The sequence below is a fragment of the Nannospalax galili genome, unplaced genomic scaffold (genome assembly GCF_000622305.1).
Source record: "Nannospalax galili isolate Female #2095 unplaced genomic scaffold, S.galili_v1.0 scaffold184, whole genome shotgun sequence".
Lineage (NCBI taxonomy): Eukaryota > Metazoa > Chordata > Mammalia > Rodentia > Spalacidae > Nannospalax > Nannospalax galili.
In genome coordinates this window covers 540,300-561,682 of record NW_008351649.1, presented here as the reverse complement: position 1 = coordinate 561,682, position 21,383 = coordinate 540,300, and the positions used below count along the sequence as shown (strand labels likewise).

General features: G+C 44.3%; 1 protein-coding gene across 2 annotated transcripts in view; it reads right to left on the bottom strand.

The window, feature by feature from the left end:
- Zbtb40 (zinc finger and BTB domain containing 40) overlaps positions 1-16,214 on the bottom strand; it is a 72,128-nt gene extending 55,914 nt beyond the window's left edge. For both annotated transcript variants that reach the window (XM_008848562.2, XM_029553791.1), the window contains exon 1: positions 16,047-16,214. The gene's annotated coding sequence lies outside the window, so the exon portion shown is untranslated. The remainder of the gene's footprint in view (positions 1-16,046) is intronic.
- Between the last annotated feature and the right edge of the window lie 5,169 nt (positions 16,215-21,383).

Genomic DNA, 21,383 nt, shown 5'->3' with positions numbered 1-21,383 from the left:
AGACACAGGACTTACTGGCTGGAATATTACCCTAGAACACTTCATGATCTGGGCAAATCATTTTAATCACTGAACCTTAGTGTCTAAATAGTGCCTGTCAACAGTAAATGATTAATAAGTGTTAGATGCTCTTTTACTGTTTTTTTGAGACAGGGTCTCATATAGCCCAGGCTGTCCTTGAGCTTGCTATATAGCTAAGGCTGTCCTTGAACTCCTGACCACCCCACCTCCATCTCATTGAAAGCTAGGATTACAGGCATGCACCACATTCCACTTAGATGTTCTTATTCTAAATGCAGACGAGGAACAAGAAGCTGGGCGCTCACACAGTGCTGAGGGAAGTGTGCACTAGCACATCATCAGGAGCCCACAAGCTCATCTAGAATTAGAAAGCATCCTTCCATAAAGACATGAGGACCTGTGGATGGGGAAGAATATATTTTACTTGTTCTGATTGACTGTTACCAGAAGGAATTTACATATCAAGTACGTAATTACAGAAAAAATAAAAAGGAATGAGTGATTCATGATAAAAAAAATTAATGTCCTTTAGAGAGGAAGTAAAATATTTATCTACAGTGTATTCAGAGCAATAGATTTAATGGTTTAAAAAAAAATCTCTGAAGACATAAAATATGAGGTTTTTAAAAATATTTATTATTTTCATTTTATTATTTATTTTATGTGTATGAGTGTATTGCCTGCATATATGTAAGTGCACTTGTGTCATGCAATGCCCATGGATGTCAGAAGAAGACGTTGAATCCCCTGGAACTGGAGTTATAGGCTGTTGTTAGCTGCCATGTGAGTGCTGGGAATCAAACCTGGGTCCTCTGTAAGAGCAGTCAGTGCTCTTAACCACTGAGCCATCTCTCCAGCCCCAAATGTGAAAGGTTTTTAAGTAAATATGGTATATAGTCATATTGTGGAATACTATGAATCCATTAAAATACCCTCTTGGCTGGGAATGTATTTCAGTAGTAGCAGACTTAACCAGCATGAGCAAGGCCCTGGGTTCAATATACAGCATGGGGGAGAGGATTCCCTAAACAGGACACCCGAAGGACAAGTAACCACAGAAAAGATATGTGTAATTTCATCTAACTTTAAAACTTTTCAGAGCTAGGCATGGTGGCACACACCTGTAATCCCAGCACTTGGAAGGCAGGGGCAAGAAGGATCAGGAATTCCCTTAAAGGCAGCCTAGCCTACACAGGATCTGCCTTTAAAAAAAATGTTAGAATTAAAAAATGAAAGGGCAAATAAGTCAGCCAACAATGGGCAGAGGCTTTGGACAGACATGTCTCCAAAGACAGACAAGACCACCATTGAGAACAAGTAGAAGGACGCTCAGCATCCTCATCCACTAGGAAATGCAGACCAAAGCCATAAGAGGGTATCACATAATATGTATTAGACTGGGTCTAATGACACAGATGAAAATAGAAAACAGGGGAAAGTGGGTAAACTGGAAGCCTCACACAAGTGCAGGTGGGGTTAAGCTATGCAGCCACTACATTAAACAGTCCAGAAGCTGCTCAAAAAATTAAATATGGTAGCCATCTATAATCTAGCATTCTGGAGGCTGAGGCACAAGGGTCAAAGTTGAAGGCCAGCATGGGCTACATAGTGAAACTTTGTCTCAAGGAGGGAAAAAAGTTCCACTGCTAGTACACACCCAAGACAAATGAAAACAGACACCCACAAGAAGACTGGCATTAGTACTTACTGGGACATTAAACACAACAGACAAAAAGTATTAATGACCTAATGACCATCAACTGAGGACTGGGCAAGAGGCACATCTACAGAGTGGAATAATTAATATCCAGCTATAAAAAGGATCAAGTGCCTAAATATATGCTACATGTTGCATCAATCCATTTATAAGAACATCTATAGCAGGCAAACCTTTAGGGACCGGAAATGGGTTAGTGGTTAGCATAGGCTGGAGGAAGGAGGAAATGAAAAGTGACTATAAAAGGAAATTTTTTTGAGTGATCTATAAAAAAAAGTCCTGGAATTAGAAAGCAATGATTACAGATGCTTAACTGTACAATTTAAACTGAATTACATCTAAATAAATTACAGATCTAATCAATTACTTCTAAATAATTGCTTTTGAAAAAAATTGACACTTTAAGTTTTTTTTTTTTTTGGTCTTTTTGAAGCAGGGTCTCCCTGTAGCCCCAGCTGTCCTAGAACTGTGTAGACCAGGCTGGCCTTGAACTCACAGAGATCCACCTGCCTTTGCCTCCCAAGTGCTGGGACTATAGGTATGTGCCACCACACCCAGACAACATTTTAAGATTTTTAATAGTGTAAGAGAAATGCTCTTAATTTTTTAAAAAATAATCCGCATCTCATATAGACTGGGCTGGCCTCTAACACCCAATCCTCCTGCCTCTACTTCACAAGTGCTAAGATCACAGGCATGCATCATCATGCACAGTTTGGGAAAATGCGCTTAATCTACTAACAGGAAAACAAGCAGCACACAATGAACTCTATGTAGAAACCAGCTTTTAAAAGTGTTGTGTGTGCATATATGTATTTGATAAAGAATAGCAAATATAGACCTAAGTGCTAGCAGTAGTTCTTCCTAGGTACTGTCTTCACAGGGGACTTATTTCAGTAATTTGTTTTGTTTTTATTTTTTGTGTGTGGTGCTGGAGGTTCAAATCTGGGCCTCACACATGGTAGGCAAGTGCTCTACCACTGAGCTATACTCCTAGCTCAAAAGTGTTTTATATAACCAGGGCATTTAAAAATAGAAACCCAGAACCAGGCATGGGCACACACCTTTAATCCCAGCACTCAGGAGGCAGAGGCAGGCAGACCTTTGTGAGATCCAGGGTAGAAGAAAGAGGGGAAGGAAGAAAGGGAGGGAGAGAAAGAAAGAAGAAAAAAAAAAAAAAAAAAAAAAAAAAAGAAAGGAGGGAGGGAGGGAGCTGGGAATGGGAATGTAGCTCAGTTGGCAGTGTTTGCCTAGTATACATGAAGCCCTAGGTTTAATCCCCAGCACCATATAAATAGTCATGGTGGTGCACACCTGAAATCCCAACACTCAAGAAGAGGCAGGAAGATCAGAAGTTCAAGACTGTCCTTGGCTACATAATTTGTCTAGGATACATGAGACTCTCTCTCCCAAAAAAAAAAGGGAAGAAAAAGAAACCCAGGTAAATCTGTCTGGCTTCAAAGCCAGGGTGGTTTCCAACACAGTTCACTCACTAAACATTTATACTCCTGCTATATAAGATAATGTAAGACACTATGCCAAAGGGAATTTGAGTTCAGGGTGGGGCTCAAGCCCGAGCCCATATACTATGTACAAGAGGAATCCACACACTCTTTAAATTATAAGCAACACTGTTCGCAGGGATCATTTCTGGGGGAGTCCACCTCCTCGAGTGGCTTGATGGTCAAACCACGCTTACATGGGTGTCGAATGCATAGTTACAAACTCTGTTCCAAATTACTGAATCGATGAGGGGCTCAGTTTCTTATCTTTCAAATAAAGTCTCTCACATTGGGCTGTTGAAAGGTTCAGTGATCTAACATATTCAAAGCACTGGCTCTACATGTCAGGGACACAATGTACATGCTCAGTAAATTAACCAGCAGCCAGTCACCACCGTCATCACCACCACTGCTGCCTCACCAGATTCTCAAAGCAGCAGAGGCTAGACAAATTAAGGACCACTGGGAAAGCTGGTTTCCACAACTCCACACTGGTAGGGGCATCTGATTCTGGATGTACCTGAAACAACCATCCTAGGCAACTAATTGCTTTTCCCAGATTCTCTCAATTTCTAATGAGACTCTTCTTGAGAAGTTCTACAAAACACAATGAGGCAAAAACATCAAAAGAGCATAACAAACTGCTTATGCCCTCTTATCTTCTGACTAATTCATGGAAACGAGCCATTTTTCAAGGCTATTACAACAGAAGCAGGCTCTGCAAGACTTAGGTGCCTTTCTGGGCACGCTGCTCTGATCAGTTCATCTAAGATTACTTACTCTTCACAGACTCCACCACAAAATCCCCTGAGCAGCACATTCATCTAATGAGCAACTGGGGATTGTGACTGCATTATAGTTAATGCCAACTTTTCTATCTCACAGTCAAGAGTCTTAACAAGCAATCATCACTTTAATGCTTTCAAATCCTGCCTCTTAGGTGTACAAAAGACCCATGGCTTTGCCACTGATAGGCCTTTTGCTCTGACCTGAAAACGTGGATGACTTCTGAGATCTCATAACTTGATAATCAAAATACATCTTTCTTCAGCCGGGAATATATCTGGCCACACATTTAACACAGTGCCAAATTCTAAATTCCCACCTAATGTAAAAATGAAAGTGTCCTCAGCAAGGAAGCAGAATCCTGCCAAGCACTGTGATACCAGAGACTGTGTTTAACAATTAAGGTATGCAGTGCACCTTCTAGACACAGCCACCCAGGGGTAAAACACGTTTGGCCCCCTCACCAGCTCAAGACTTGAATCAAGTTGCTTAATTCTCAGGGACTCCATTTCCTCATGTGTATAACAGGGATATTAGGGCTTACCTCATGAGGCAGTTGTAAGAATAAACTACTCTATGTAAATGAGTCGATACACATCAACAGCTCCTGTAGCATCATAAAGACTTATCAAATGCGAGCTACTATTATCTAGCAGAACATACTGTTTCAGGGAAAGAAAGCACAAAAGCTCCCTGCCAAAGTATTTGTTTTTATCACGCTGCATCATCACTTTTAAGCTATATATGCATCTTTTATATATGTGTCAAACATTACATAGAAAGCAAAGACTTCAGACAACGCCATTGCTCATTTCACACACCTGGTCTGGGATGAAAGTCAGCTAGAAAAGGGAGAGAGGCAAGAGTGAGGCCTCTCATGAGAGCACAAGGCTCCACACAGGAGCACCGGGCTATCATCTTGAGAGCTTTCACATAAAACACTATGTATGCTGAAATGAGCAACCTCTGAAGTGACCTGGCCTAGTTCCCACATTTCTCAGGTTAATGTTTTATCTTCCAGTTCCCTAATGACAGGAGACCCCTTTTGTTTCCTAAAGTCTTAGGAACTTGCTCACACCAACTGTCCAGGACACCCTATGGCACCTAGGTCCCTTGATTGATTGCTCTACTGGAGAAAGGGACTAAACTCAGGGCTGAGCATAAATAAGTACTCTGCCACAGAGCTACATCCCAGCTCCAAGTCCTTATTAAATTCACGATAGTCACCCCTTGGTATCCATGTGGATTGGCTCTATACCCCGATGGTTAACAAAATCTTTGGATGCTCAAGTCTCACATAAAATTGTATAGAATTTGCAATAACCTCTGAGTCTTCTGTATACATTCATCTCTAGATTACTTGACAATGCTGTGTAAATAGTTGTTATACCATACTGTCTAGGGAATAATGACATAGAGAACACCTATATGTGTTCAGTACAATTCCTCTCCAAATATTTTTAATCCAAGGTTAGTTGAATCCATAGGCACACAGGGCTAAATGTATATACTAAATGGTAAGCCATGAGGAAGACAGTTTGGAAAGACAGTTTGGGAGGCTGCAGTAAAGGTCCATCTATAGTAGCTAACATTTATCATTTACTGTACCCTAGGCATAGTGGCAATAGCTTACATGAATGGCCTTACTAATTTTTGCAAAACCACTGAGACAGTTACTATTACTAACCTCACTTTCTACCAAGGAAGAGGAGGTCTAGCAAGATGAAATGACTGCTCAAAAAACTAAGCTGGTAAGTGGCAGAGTTAGCAAGTGAGCCCAGGCTGTCTGACTCCAGAGATGAAATTCTGCCACTGTTATATTGCCCAAGCTAGAGAATTTCCAATACAATGAAACACTCCATCCTAAAGTGTTTCTTTTAACATTTTAGAGAACTGTCCTTTGGCCAGAGATATTGCAAATACACAGTAAACAAGGTGTTTTTTTAAAAAAATATTTTATTTATTATTTTTATTTTATGTGTATGAGTGTATTGCCTGCATGTATGTGAGTGCACCCATGTCGTGCAATGCCACGGGGATCAGAAGAGGGCTTCAGATTCCCCTGGAACTGGAGTTAAGGACAGTTCGTTATCACCATGTGGGTGCTAGGAATTGAACTCAGGTCCTCTACAAGAGCAGTCAGTGCTCTTAACCGCTGAGCCATCTCTCCAGCCCACAAGATGGTTTTTAAATAACAGCCGAACCCCATGTATGCATAATAGTACAGCACTTGCCTGGCAGGCTTAAATTCAGCCCTGGGTTGGAATCCCAGCACTAATCAGAATGAGGCAGCAGTAGAGCCTACTTATTCTCTGCTGTGTGAGACCCTGGTTATAGTGTGGTCCTTAAGAGTTCCCACAGGCTACATGCTGAAGGCTTGTTCCTCAGAATGGAGCTACTAGAGGTGGTGGAAAGTTTAAAAGGTGGAGCTGAGTGGGAGGTCTGATGGATAGGAGTATGTCCTGGAAGAGACAAGCGAACTCTGGTCTTCCTCACTTCCCCATTGTGGACTGAAGGGCTCTGCTCCTTATCATGCTCCTAGCCTCATCACAAGGCCTAAAGCAACAGGGTCAACCAACCATGGGCTGAAACCTCCAAAACTGTGAGCCCAAACACACCCTTCTTATAACTTGCTGTATCCTGGGTATTTGGTACAGCAATAAGAAGCTGGCACAGGCACGACACACATTCCTTTAGCTCAACTTGTCCAAAGTCATGGCACTGTTGACAGTGTTGCTGAGAGATGCAGAAGGTCAAGCATCCCCGATTCCAGCCATGGCTGTGAATGGGATGTGCTCATCTACCCAGCAGAGCTTTGCTGAGATCAGCCGAACACAGTTCACTGATGCCTGGCAATATACAGACTTCGCCTATGACCCCGAGGAGAAGAGTCTTCTCTCTGCTTACATCGCCTGTGCTTCCACCTTTGTAGTGAAGTGCTGAAGCATGAAGGATGCCTGTCTTCCTCACCATGTCCTACCGCACCACTCAGATCACTCGACTGTCAGGACCCTCTGTGTACGCTCCTCAGAGGAACGCCATTCTCCTCTCCTGTGCCGGTAGCTCCTTCCTTTGTCTTTAAAGAAGTGGGAATTGCTTTCATCTCTAGCTTTCCCGCATCCATCACCAGGGAGTATAACAAGAGGGTTATCTTAAGGAGCTAACAAAAAAAACGCAAAAAGTGTAGCTTCTCTATTGCCTTTAACTCTGAGAAAGAGCCTGTGGGATTCCATTGTATTTGCTCAAAAATGTTCAAAGGGAGGCAGAGAAAATTCCATTCTCAACATTTTGCAGCCCAGGAAAGAAACCCAGAACTCTAGGGGCCAATTATTCCACTGTCTTGGACTTTGACCTTCAGAAGTCTCCCTCTGGTTTTCACCTGACTGGAACTGAGGGCAGCTGACAGCCAGGGCCAGGTGAATGAGCAGCTTGTGTCTAGGGTGGTCAGGCTTAATGACTGCCAGGTAACATTCAAAAGTTACAGCACCCTGCCAGACCTCCAGGCTAATGGAGCAGCAAGTTTTTGCTGTCACTTTAAACACATTCATTCCGTGGCGTTGGCGATATCATGCTAGGAGCCAGGCACTCAGAACAGGGGCAGCCCTTTGAAAAGCAGCCAGTACCAGTGGCAGTAAAAAAACCAGAGAGAGCGGCTGGAGCCAGCAGAGCAGTAGGGAGGCAGGGAAGCCAGGAGGTAGGAAGAGAGGCAGGGCTGCAGGCAGCAGCACGGAGGTGAAGCAGTGATGCGGTGTGGGCTGACACATCACCCAGGATGAGGAGGGGCATTCCTGTCTCCCTCCCTTCTGCTTTTCCCAGGCCAATCAAAGCTGAAAACTGAAACACAGAGCTGGGTACTAAACCTAGCTTTAGCTTTGCAACTTTCAGGACGGAGCCTTCAAAATGCTTGGCATGTGTGGAAGGCTCATCCTGCTATCCTCAAGGGAGTATGCCAGGCGCTCCTCATAGCAATTTTTAGAAATGGAGAATGGGAGTGCAGTTTGGGGGATTCTAGCTCAGTGGTAGAGCACTTGCCTAGCATGCCCAAGGCCCTGGCACCACCATAAGGCTAATAATAATTTGCTTTGTTTTATTTTGTTTTTTGAGACAGAGTGTCACTATGTGGCCCTGGCTAGCCTGGAACTTGCTATGTAGACCAGGCTGGCCTCCAACTCAGAGATCCACGTTCCTCTGCCTCCCAAGTGCTGGATTAAAGGCATGCGCTACTACACCCAACCCACAACAGTAACAATAACTTCTTTTTTAATGAAGGTAATTTTTTTTTTTTTTTTTTTTTGGTCTTTTTGAGACAGGGTCTCCCTGTAGCCCCAGCTGTCCTGGAACTCACTATGTAGACCAGGCTGGCCTTGAACTCACAGAGATCCGCCTGCCTCTGCCTTCTGAGTGCTGGGATTAAAGGTGTGTGCCACCACGCCCTGCTTTAATAGAGGTAATTTTAAAAAATTAAAGACAGTATTACACATAAATGAAGTATTCTCTTTTTGTCATCATTTCTTAGACGGTAAAAGGACTTAATAAATCCACAGATAATGCTGCTGCCTTTGTGTCTTTTTTCCCTTTTTTTTCAAGGCAGAGTCTCATGTAGCCCAGGCTGGCCTTGAACTCTACATAGCTGAGGATGACCTTGAACGTCTGGTCCTCCTGCCTTCAATTCCCAAGTGCTGGGATGACAGGCATGTATCACCATGCCAGATTGACGTGGTGCTGGAGATGGACCCCAGGGCCTCAGGTGTGCTAGGTGAGCGCTGTACCCACTGAGCCCTAGCCCTCTGCTTCTTATTGAGTTTCTTGCTATCTTTTTGTGTGTGTAGAGTGCTGGAGATTAAACTCAGGTCCTTATGCACTCTAGGTAAGAGCTCTGCTGCTGAGCTACACCCCAGCCCATCATTTAGCAATTTATAACTTTTTTTTTTGGTCTTTTTGAGACAGGGTCTCCCTATAGCCCCAGCTGTCCTGGAACTCACTATGTAGACCAGGTTGGCCTTGAACTCAGAGATCCGCCCGCCTCTGCCTCCCTAGGGCTGGGATTAAAGGCGTGAGCCACCACGCCTGGCATAACTCATTTTTTTAGTTGAGTTTCTTGTGTGTATTTCATACAGAACATCCCAAACAAACTTATTCATCTATATACCCACTTCCCAAATGGCATCCTCCCATATCCCCCGACTACCAATGAAGCTCATATACTCTGTCATCCTTGTTACTGTCCACTGTGTTGTCAGTGCCCCCAGCTGTTCCCCAGTGCTTGTCCATCTGCTGAATCTAGTAAGCCTGTCTAGAGTTCCTTGTTTTAGGAAGATCAGCTCTTCCTCATCTAGCAGCAATCAGTTGTCAATATTCCTTTAGATAAGATTGGGGTTTGCTCTTCATTTTCCAAGTTCTATGCTGGGTTGCTGTCTGGGAGTCTCTTGGGTCATTCTGGCCAATAACTCAAAGGAAGGTATCTCCTGTCTGGCATTGTTTCTTGTTATGTAGCCTTTAGCTATACACACGGACTCTTAAAAAATTATATTGACCCCTTTAATCTTTGGTTATACTTTCCTTTTGGATGTTTAATACCCTAGAGTTGGCACAGAGAAACCAATTTATTTTTCTCTTAAGGCCATTTGAGGATCTGTTCCTCAGGGGTCACATGGGCTTGGGAGGAGCCCCTGGCTCCTTTCTTTTACTAGTTCCATCTATGTGAAGATTGGTCAAAGGTCCTACTCGACCATGGCTGGCTTCGCTTGAAAGCATGGAGCAACAATAACTTTAAAAAATAAGACTAAGTTGGGACCTTAAATTGTAAAAATAATCAGTGTCAAAGTTCTAAAAGCAGAACTCTCTTTGTACAATGGACTACTGTGTGGGTTCTGGGGGGTTTTCCCCTTTTTAAAGGTGAAGAAAAGCTTGGCTTACCTGCCACATACCTTTATTAGAGTACATGACACAGTTACATGAAACACATAGCACAGTGCCTGGCACTCTGTGCATGCTCAACCAATGGTAACTTTTATTACCAATACAGCATTCCCAGGTTGAGGGAAGGTGAACCAACAGCTCTGAACCTGTGGATTAATGACTGGAGGCCAAGGAGCACCTGGATGTGGAAAGAGCACTCAGGTACAGGTCCCACAGGCCTCTGGCTACCACCCCCCTTCATAGTTTCCTTACTACTTTGTCCCTCCATTTAACAGACTGTACTGACTGCTGACCACATACAGGACAGAACTCTGAGTAGTGAATAGGAAAGGGTGGAGACAACAACAACAGGGCCTTTGAGGGGACAATAGAATGGGATGAGACTCCCTAGAGGGGTGCCTGTGAACCCTCCAAATTAAAAGGCTGTTGCAGTAAGGCACCACAAGCAATCACAGCAGGTTTAGCCACAGCACAGTGGGGAACAGACTAGTAGCTTAAGCAGGAGTAAGCTTCCACTACCCCATTCTTTTGACTAGCTGAGGAAATGAACATGTAATCATGTAGATTTTTACCATTCTACAATGTGATATAGCCAGCATACCATGTCATATATGTTAAAAAAAATCACATCATAACTTTGTCAATTCAAAAAATAAAAAATGAGGGGCTGTGAGGAAATTCAGTGGTAGGGTGCATACCTTTAACAAGAAGAAACAAGCTGGGTGTGGTGGATCATACCTGTAATCCTAGTACTTGAGATGCAGAGGCAAGGGGATCAGGAATTCAAGGTCATCCTTATGTGCATAGGGAGTTCAAAGACAGCCTAGACAACATGAGACCCTGTCTCAAAAAAAAAAAAAAAAAAAAAATTTAAAAGAATTTCAAAAAAAAAAAAAATGTTTTTTAAAAAAAAAAAAAAAAATTTAAAAGAATTTCAAAAAAAAAAAAAATGTTTTTTAAAAAAAAAAAAAAAAAAAAAAATCAAAATACATTGTATGAGATTCTCAAAGAATAAAAATATGTTCTTAAAAAGAAAAAAAGAGAAACAAATGCAATCTCTGCTAACATGGTTACTGGAGACTGTGCACATCTCACTAGTCTCCTGTGGGGTACTGATAACCATCCTCAGTTTCTAAAGCTCATCATGAAGGAGATATCTGCATGATTCAGTCAATTATCTTTGACCACTTCAAACAGGAAACAAAACCTAAAAAGATACTTTCCAAACTCTGAGGTCAAGATTACAGATTTGTAGAAAGTGACTGTGTGACTATACTCTGGTGCATTACACATGACGTTCATTTTGACCCTCCTCCTTTTAAAGGGTCAAGGACCCTTTAAGATCTGATTAAAGTGTTGGGCTCTCTCCCAGAGAGAGGCAACTCTCCCATTCACAGGCATCTTCAAAGGGTGCATGGATCCGTTGTAATTCAACAATCTCCCACAAGACTGATTTACGTGGGTCAGTTACGCCCTATTTGCAAGGATCTGAGTTAAGTAACACTGGGGAAACGGAAGGAGCACCAGCTTTCTTTCCTTGCTCTTCCCTGCCTGGAGGGTTGCCAGGGTCTCACAACTGTGTGCTCTGCCAATGAAATACTGCACCCTCTGCACGATTTCAAGAAAATGACAATTTCAACTCTGAATTTAAATGCCCTTAATATTTAATTCTCTCCTCTGTGTAGTTAGCAGCTTGCTTCTCCACAGTATCAAGATGAAGGCAAGTTATTGGAGATCCAGAAAAGCACATACCCTGATTCAATTTCCTCAGGAAAAATCAAAGTGCTCACTGGGTTGAAGAGTTGAAAGAGGGTGAGGGGTCAGCGCCTTCCCCCAGGGTGCCAGCCCAGGCAGGACTGGGGAAGGCTAATGTAAGTACTCAGTATGAGGCAACAGGGCATACCAATTTGTTTTTCAATCTATTTTATTTCAGTTCAGAGCATCACTGCAGACAGATAGCCCAGGAAAACAAGCCGCACTCTGGTTACTCTCAGTCTTCCTCAATCTCCAAAAGCAGCTGAGTGCCGCCAAAGTGCGCCTTGTTTTCCTGGGCTGCTGTCTGCACTGATGCTCTGAACTGAAATAAAATAGATTGAAAAACAAATTGGTATGCCTGGCTCCTCCTGCAGTTTCATATTCTCCTCAAAGCTGGCATTACCACCTACTCTTTACTGGAACCCAACAGACCCAAATCACAAAGTAGAAACTGCAATGTTCAGATGGGAAGGTCCCACACGAACCTAAAATAGCAATTTAATTCTGGGTTTGTTGTTGAGCACTGTATTAACGTCCATTCTATGTCCAGTTCCCGGCTGCATTCACTGGCTGGGTGACACATGCTGATGGCATGTGTAGCATGGTTACTGCCTACAGCAAGCAAAACTTGACATCCTTCTTAAACATCATAGTTCCAGAGTTCCCTTGATTTATTACTGTCTGTAATTTCTCATGCCCATGCTCTCTTTGTACCTATTCTTAAAAGCCTGGTGCCTTTCAAGTATCCAACACGGTGTTAAAGGATGCTACATTATTAAGACTGAGAGGAAATCACAATCAACTGCAAACCACCATAAATCAGTCTTACACTTCCTCGGGATACCTTAGGAAAGTGCAGATACTGGGCTAAGGGCGTACCTCAGGGGCAGAGCACATGTGCTGCAGGTCTGGCTTCCACTCCTGACACCCTCAAAATAAAGGCACCTCTCTGATGTAGATACACAAACAGCTCAAAGCTTAAAGCACTAAAATGTTGAAATATGTTTTGTGCAGGGGCTGGAGAGATGGCTCAGTGGTTAAGGGCACTGCCCTTAACTGACCCAGGTTCAATTCCCAGCACCCACATGGTGGCTAACAACCCCGTCCTTAACTTCAGTTGCAGGGGACCTCCTTGGGCACTGCACCACATGGGTACACTTACACACATGCACGCAATGCACTCATACACATAAAATAAAAATAAAATAGTTTAAAGAAAAATGTTCTGTACAGACAACTGTACAACTAATTTGGTTTAAAAAAACTAAATTCTGGGTTAGCACGATGTTTCAGTAGGTAAAGGCATTTGTCAACAAGCTTGATGACCTGAGTTCAACCCCCAGGACCCACATGATAGAACAAGAACTGACACCTTTAACTTGTCCTCTGACCTCCACATTTCTACACACACACACACACACACACACAAATTAATAAATGTAATTTTTAAAGATTAAGAACAACAACAAAAAAAAAATTAAATTCCACCTGGAAAAAGTTGTTCTTCATTTAAACACTAGGAGAAAAATCAGTTTCCCTCCTGCTAAAGATAGAAAACCCACATCCTACCATCCCTAATTGTGCTTATAACACACTTCAGGATTTTTGTTGGTATTTAATATTCCAAAATTTCCATTTGGGGTCAAATTTGTGTTAGTCTAATTAAAATCCAGCAATACATATAACAATAAGCACACCTGTACCCCAATCCCCTGAGGCAGAACAGGTGTGCTTCCCAGTTCAAGACCAAGGAGACCCCCATCTCAGAAAGAAAAGACAGAACCTATGGGTACATTTTCTCTTATTTAATGATCACAGCAACTCTTTGAGGAGGTCCACACTGCACAGAGCAGACAAGTACTTTGTGATGTGCCAAGGGATCCAGCTCTACCAATAGTGGGGCTGGTTTCTTTAGGTTCTCTGGCCTGTCTGAGGTTCTGTCTGAGCCTGCTCAAATGTCTCCCTCCTGATGCCTCTCCCTTCCCTCCTGCTGGACTGGCTCCTTGTTACCTGTCCCAGCTTACACCACCTTTCCTGAGAGGTTTCCCCTGCCCATTCCAGATTAGTCTCTATCTCAACACTGTTTTGTTTTGCAAATAGCAGCTGCCAAGGAGGTTTAACTGTCATCTCTATACTGTCTTGATATAAGGGGGGTTTTTTTGTTTTTTTTTTTTATATTTTATTATTTTTATTTTATGTGTATGAGTGTATTGCCTGCATGTATGTGAGTGCACCCATGTCATGCAATGCTGAGGAGGTCAGGACAGGGCTTCGATTCCCCTGGAACTGGAGTTAAGGACGGTTTGTAGCTGCCATGCAGGTGCTAGGAATCGAACCCGGGTCCTCTGCAAGAGCAGTCAGTGCTCTTAACTGCTGAGCCATCTCTCCAGCCCTGACGCAAGGTTTAAGCATGGGGAACAGAGTCTGGCGCCCTCCTGACCACTCTAGCCATTACAGGGCCCACTCCAATGACACCTGGTAAAGAGAAAAGTCAAATTTTTGCTCAACGAATGTTCTAGATTTGCGTATTTAGTATCTTCCTGGAAACACCAAGTTGTGGGCAATGGCTAGCAGCTGAGGACACAAAGGCAAGGTGTAAACACTGCCTCTGTGGTCCTCACAGGCTGGCAGGACAGACAACAGATGGAGCACAGCGTGGTGGGATCTTAGCTTTAGCTCTCAGCTCTGTTACACATAAATCATGCAGCACAGGCCATCCCTTCCCTGTGTAAAATGTTAATCATAACACTGCCAGTGTCGTGGATTAAGCGACAGTGTGTGCTAATTAGAGCCAGTACCTAGCACAAAAGAATTACTCGATGAATACTAACTACTCATTTTATTGCTAGGATGCTCTGAGATGTGTGTGTCTGTGTGTGTGTGAGTGCGCGTGTGCGTGTGTGTGTCTGTGTGTGTGTGAAATTATCTTTGTCAGCCAGGCAGGGGTAGTATACATCTGTAATTCCAGCACCTGGAGGCTGAGGCAGGAAGACCTTAGGTTAAAGGCCAGCCTAGGCTACACAGCCAGGTCAAACAAAGGAAGAAATGTTATTTTTGTGTGCCTGTATGCTATCTGAGGTCCTTGAAGAATTTAAATTCCATGAAAAGGCAGAAGTCATGTTTTATCTTGTACATGAATACATTTTCAGGAATTTGAATCATACCTGTACATCGTACATGCTCATGAAATACCAATTACATTCATTATGCAGGGACGGGTGTTTCAAGCCATGTGTTAGATCAATGAGGAAGTGGGGAACGGTGGCACATGCCTACAGTCCTACCACTTTGAAGGTAGAGGCAGGAGGGTCAGAAGTTCAAGACCAACCTCAAGCCCAAGGGCAGCATAGGCTACATGAGACCCTGTCTCAAAACAAACAAAATTTGTGCCTGGGAACTGCTGTCACAGAAGAACCATGTCTACATGAGCAGTGTGTGTGATGATGTATGCCAAGCACAGAAATTTCTGTGAGACTGCTTAAATAGCCATAACCCACTGCAAGATTTGGATACAATTCCAAGACAGACACTCCCACATGGAGAGAAGGAAGTCTGAAGCTATCTGACTACCCGGTGGGGGATGGGGGGGTTTCCCAGGGACAGTTTCAAACAGCCAGCCTCCTAACCTAGCTTAATCACACTTCATTCTCTCTCCTTTTATAAAAGGGAAACATTTTGTAAAGCCATGCGAAGTTTGAAGTAGCTGGCTTACCGTCGGAACTGGGTGGGTATCTGTTATGGCTATACAAAAAACAGGAGAAACTTCGACCTTAACGGGGTTCTAGCAGCTAGGGTTTAGTGTCACCCGAACTATGAGTGCTAACTTGTTCCCGATAAAGGAACCTTAGAAATCACTTTAGGATAACACTGGCCAGATCTACCTGTGCCTCGGACAAGAGCTGGCAAACTTTTCCTGTGCCATCCTGGCCAAGCAGCTGCCAGGCAACGCATCAACAATGTCGGTGAAACGTCACTTCTGGACACTCAAGTCTGACTTCCTAGGATTTACACTTCCCTCACGACTATTTTGATCTGGAAAGGCCATTCTTGGCTCCCAGTAACGCAAGAGCTGCGGGGAGGGACGAGGAAGGGGCCCTGGGGCCCCGGGAGTCCTGAGCAGGAGACCACCGCGCGGCCTGCGCCCGTGGGAGGAGACTGTCCCCGGGACCACGTCCTGAGCTAAGCGGACAGCAGCGGCTGGGACCCAGGCGAGCCCCGCGGAGCTCTCCACGCGCGGAGGCCGCCTCGCGCAGGGGTCCCGGGACGCCCCTCACTCCGGGAGCTTCTAGGGCCTCAGCAGCATCAGGGGTCTCCACGTAGAGTCCCAACCCCGTTTCTATGGTTACCTGTTCACCACCGATTCAAACTGCCGTTCTTTATTGACAGCGCCATAGAGGACACGAACACTCCTGCCCGAAGGGAACAATAAAGCTTTCGCCATTCAACAGCGCGGAACACGCCAGAAGGCGGCCATCTTGAGGCCGGAGAAGCGGAGGCGAGTGGCCCGGATGTGAGCAGGCCACAATCACGTGCTGGGGGGGGGCGGTCTCGCGAGAGGGTGGTGCCTGCGCCACGTGGTCGCCCTCCACCAATGGTACGGCGCTGGGGCCATTTGGGCCCAGCCCCTTCTTGAACCCTGAACTTCTCCACCGCCCTCTCGGAATTCTTCCGCTCCTTTCTGAGGTAGTTCTGAAGCCTGGAGTGAAGTATACCCCGAAATGTCTTTACATTTTCCCAAAACAATAAAGTTCACGTGCAGGGCGGGGACGTGACCGCGATCTCCAGGTGGAAATGCTTGCCCCGTCCATCCGGCTAGGCGCACAGGCCAGGTGTCAATCAACTCTGGTGTGCGGAAGGCATTTTGATCCCGCTTCTCACTGGTCCCTAACTTTAGGGGTTCGCTACCTGTCTTTTGCGCAGCCTCTTTTGTGTGTAGTTCCCCTCGCGGTGTTCTGGTTTTGAACTCAGACCCCACGGTCCTCCCAGTCAAACCCAGATCCAGACAGCATCCTCACAGATCAGACAGCATCAAAGTCCCATCCGCGCTGGTTCCTGAACTCGGTCACCGCATCACCCGGAGTCCGGATCCAGGCTTCTCATTACGGTGTCCAGCTCCCATTTCTGTGCTTACAGCTCTTTATCCATCTGCAGAGTTCACATTCAGTCCTCCGCAGAGCTGTAGGTGTCAGCTTGACTGCATTACTGTTTTAAACCAGAAGTTCAACCTATGTGGGGCAGAGCTGTCGCTTTCATGGTTGCTGTCATCTGGCCCATCATTTTTATCATCAGTGTGTGGTTTGCAGCCCCTGCCAGTGACCATTAATGTCAAACAGTTGTAGTTAGTACAGCACTTTCGTCAGCTAGTCTGGTTTATGTGCCGTGATAAAATATCCTGACAAAGGGACTGAGGCGCTCAGAGCCCTTGCTGCTCTTGCAGAGAAGACCCAAGTTCAGTTTCCATCACCAACATGGCTGTGCACAGTCCTCTGTAACTTCTGTTCCAGATATCTGACAACTTCTGGCCTCTTTGGGCACCGTGGTGCACTTACATGCAGACAAACACTCATACACATAAAACAAAATAAATAAATCTTTTTTTTTTTTTTAATATTCTGACAAAAAACTTTAGGGGCTAGGCATCAACGATACAGAGGCAGGTGTATCTCTGTGAGTTCCAGGCCAGCTTGGTCTGCATAGGAAGTTACAGGCCATCCAGGGTTACATAGTGAGACCCTAACAACAATAATAATTTAGGAGAGAAAGGGGTTTATTCCAGGTTCATCAGTGTGGAGAAGTCAAGGCAGGAACTTCAAACAGCTCATCACATCACATCCGCAATCAGGAGCAGAGAGAAATGAATGTATACATGAATGCCTGTGCTCAGCTGGACTTCACTCTGATACAGTGTAGGATTCCTGCCTAGGGAATGGTACTGCCCACAGTGGGCTGGTTCTTCCCATATCAGTGAACTTAGTGGCCCCACATAGACATGCCCACAGGCCAACACAATGAAAACAATCCCTCATTGATACTCACTCTGGGCATGGTGGCACTCACCTTTAATCCCAGCCCAGGGAAGGTAGAGGCAGGGGGATCTCTGTGAGATTGAGGCCAGCCAGATCCACATAGTGAGTTCCAGGTGGGCTGGGACAAAACAAAAACAAAAACAAAACCCTCATTGAGACTTCCAGGTGATTCTAGGTTTTGTCAAGTTGACAAAGCTGATCTCACAGAAGCTCTCACCCTTTAGGTTTCCAATGTTACCATCACACAGCTCCCACAGTCAAACCATTATTGAACAGGCCCCCCACATGATACATTATCACCTCATCAATCACTTTCACTGTTGTTCTTGCAGGTCACCACCACTTTCAGCATCATGTTTATCACTTTTGTAGTCTCTAGAGCATCCCCTACAGCTCTTGTGACTACTAATCCCCGATTTCCACCATCCCTGCATTCACCTGTAGCTGCAGCCCCACAATGCAGAGCTGCCAGGTTTAGGAAACCCTCAGACCAGTGCTTAGCACATAGTAGATGCTCCAGAAATATGTACTGAATGTTTTTAAAAAGCAGTATGATGGCTGTGCTGTGTGGAAATGTGGTTGGCTTGCATCTCAACGTTTTGAGCTCCTCTGCTTAACCAGGATCTACATCCTATAAGAATAAAAAGGAGAGACCACAAGAAAAGCCACCATACACACAGAATTTCTGTGGCCATGGTTAGAGAGAATAGATTTTTTTTTCAGTATTGAAGATCAAACCCAGGGCCTTGTAAATGCTAGACAAGGGCTCTACCACTGAGCTATACCTCAACCCCAAGAATGGGATTTTGTTTTAATATTTATTATTTTTATTTTTTTCATATGACTGTATTGCCTGCATGTATGTAAGTGCATCCATGTTGTGCAATGCCCACGGAGGTCAGAAAAGGGGGTTGAATCCCTGGAACTGGAGTTATGAACAGCTGTTAGCCACCATGTGGGTGCTAGAAACCAACTGCAAGAGCAGCTGGTGCTTTTAACTGCTGAGCCATATCTCTCCAGTCCCAAGAATAGGATTTTTAAAAAGCTTTTTTCCTATATTGAAAGGAATGCATGGGGCAGACAAGCTGGCTCAGCAGATAAAGTCACGTCCCATGAAGCCCGACAACCTGGGTTCAATCCCCAAGACCCACCACATGGTGAAAGAAGAGAACTAATTCCTCTGACTTCCAGAGGTGTGCTGTGGTGCACATATACCCCCACACAAATAAACACATAAATATAGTAACAGGAATACATGGGCCAGTGAGATGGCTTAGTGGGTAAAAACTTTTGCCATGAAAATCTGACATGAGAGACCACCAAAGAGTGCTGGGTTCTGGCTTCCCTCTGGCGTCCAACTACCAGAGGACCTGAGAACCCAGGGAACAGCCTGACAGCCCCAATCCTGACTCCACATGGTGGTGAGCTACCCCTAATTGTGCCATACCATCCCCCCACCTGGGATTTTTGTGAGGCCTCTCCCAAGGCCCCATGGCAGATCTGGCTTTGGTAGGGTAAGGCTGAGATCCTAGTAGACAGCCTGAGAGGGTGGTTCAGACCTCCATTGGGGTAGCTGCTCCAAGTTCAGCAGACTGCCAGAGAGTGTGGCCTCCCTCTGGCCTCCAACTACTAGAGGGCCTGAGAACCCAGGGGACAGCCTGACAGCTCCCCACCCCCCATCCTGCCTCCACGTGGTGGTGAGCTTCCCCTAATAGCACCATACCATCCCCCTACCTGGGATTTTGTGAAGTCCCTCCCAAGGCCCCAGGGCAGATCTGGCTTTGGTAGGCTAAGGCTGGGATCTCAGCAAGCTTCCAGAGAGTGTGGAGTTCTGGCCCCCCTCTGGCCTCCCTGTGACATAGGGTTGACAATGCACGGGACTGCCTGAGAGACCCTGGATCCTGCCTCCACGTGGTGAAGGAAGCCTGAGTGTACCTGACTGGAACCTGAATTGGGCTTCTGTGGGTACCCCTGGATAGCTGATCTGAAGCCATCAGTTCCTTCCAAAATAAACCTGAAAGAACCTGAACCCTGTACCAACCAACTTTAAATAACCAATAAAGAGAGGATCTAGGCACCCGGATAATACAAACAGAAGCATACTTCAACTTAATTTTCATATCAGAATCATAAACAACAAAAGAAATTCACATGCTGAAACCACAACGAAACAATAATAAAATAGAAAGCCAAAACACTATGTCCCCAGCAAAGCCTACCAATCCTGTAGAAGAGTTCTACAAGGAGAACCCCCTAGAGACAACCCAACACACTGAATTTAAAAAGAACAATCATAAGCTGGGTATGGTGGCACATGCCTTTAATCCCAGCACTCGGGAGGCAGAGGCAGGTGGATTTCTGTGTGTTCAAGGCCAGCCTGGTCTACATATACAAGAAGAACCCCCTAGAGGTAACATAGGACACAGAATTTAAAAGAACAATCATAAATATCATCAAGGAATTCAACAAATTTAAAGAACACATGAACAAACAAATCAAATAACTGAAGGAAGATAGAGATAAACTTCTGAATGAATTCACAAAAAAGATAGAAACATTGAAGAAAACTCAGGCAGAAATGAAGAAGGAAGTGCAAAACTCAATAAGTCAGATTGAAACAACAGGGGAAAGCCTCACCTCTGGAATGCAAGAAATGGAAAACAAAATATTGACACTGGAGAATAAAGTCGAAGAATTGGACCACTCAAGCAAAGAGTATGGAAAAATTTTAAAAACACAGGAATGGAATATGCAAGAGATGTGGGACACCATGAAAAGACCAAATCTATGGATCATAGGAATAGAGGAAGGAGAAGAATTTCAGGTTAATGGTGTTGACCAGATCTTAAACAGGATTGTGGAAAGGAATTTTCCAAAATTAAGGAAAGTCATCCCCATACAAATACAGAAAGCAGATAGAGAAGAAAATTTCCCAAAATTAAAAAAAGACATGCCCACACAAATACAAGAAGCACACAGAACACTAAATAGACAGGACCCAGGAAAGAAACTCTCCATGGCACATCATAGTAAAAACACTAAATATACAGAACAAAGAGAGAATACTGAAAGCAGCAAAAGTAAAACAAGTCACATACAAAGGAAAGCCCATCAGAATTACAGCTGACTTATCAATGCAAACTATGAAAGCCAGAAGAGCCTGGACCAAGGTATTTCCAGTTCTACATGACAATAGATGCCAGCCAAGAATACTATACCCAACAAAAATGTCTATTATAGTTGAGGAGGAAAAGAAAATCTTCCATGACATGAATAGCCTGAAAGAATACATGTCCACAAAACTAGCCCTTCAAAGAATACTTGAAGCAATACAGAGAGCAGAGAGAGAAACAACTATACTTTGGGGCAACAAAAGAAAATAAATAAAGATATAATCTAGGAAACACAAAATTAAACAGAGAACACAAACAGCAATCAAAATGATGGCAACCAATACACACCTTTGAATAAAAACGTTAAATATCAATGGACTGAACTTCCCAGTCAAAAGACACAGGCTAAGTAAGAAACAAAATCCATCTCTTTTCTGTCTGCAAGAAACCCATCTCACCTTCAAGGACAGGCACTACCTTAAGCTAGAAAGATGGAAAAGAATGTTCCAAGCAAATGGCACCAAGATACAAGCAGGAGTTGCAG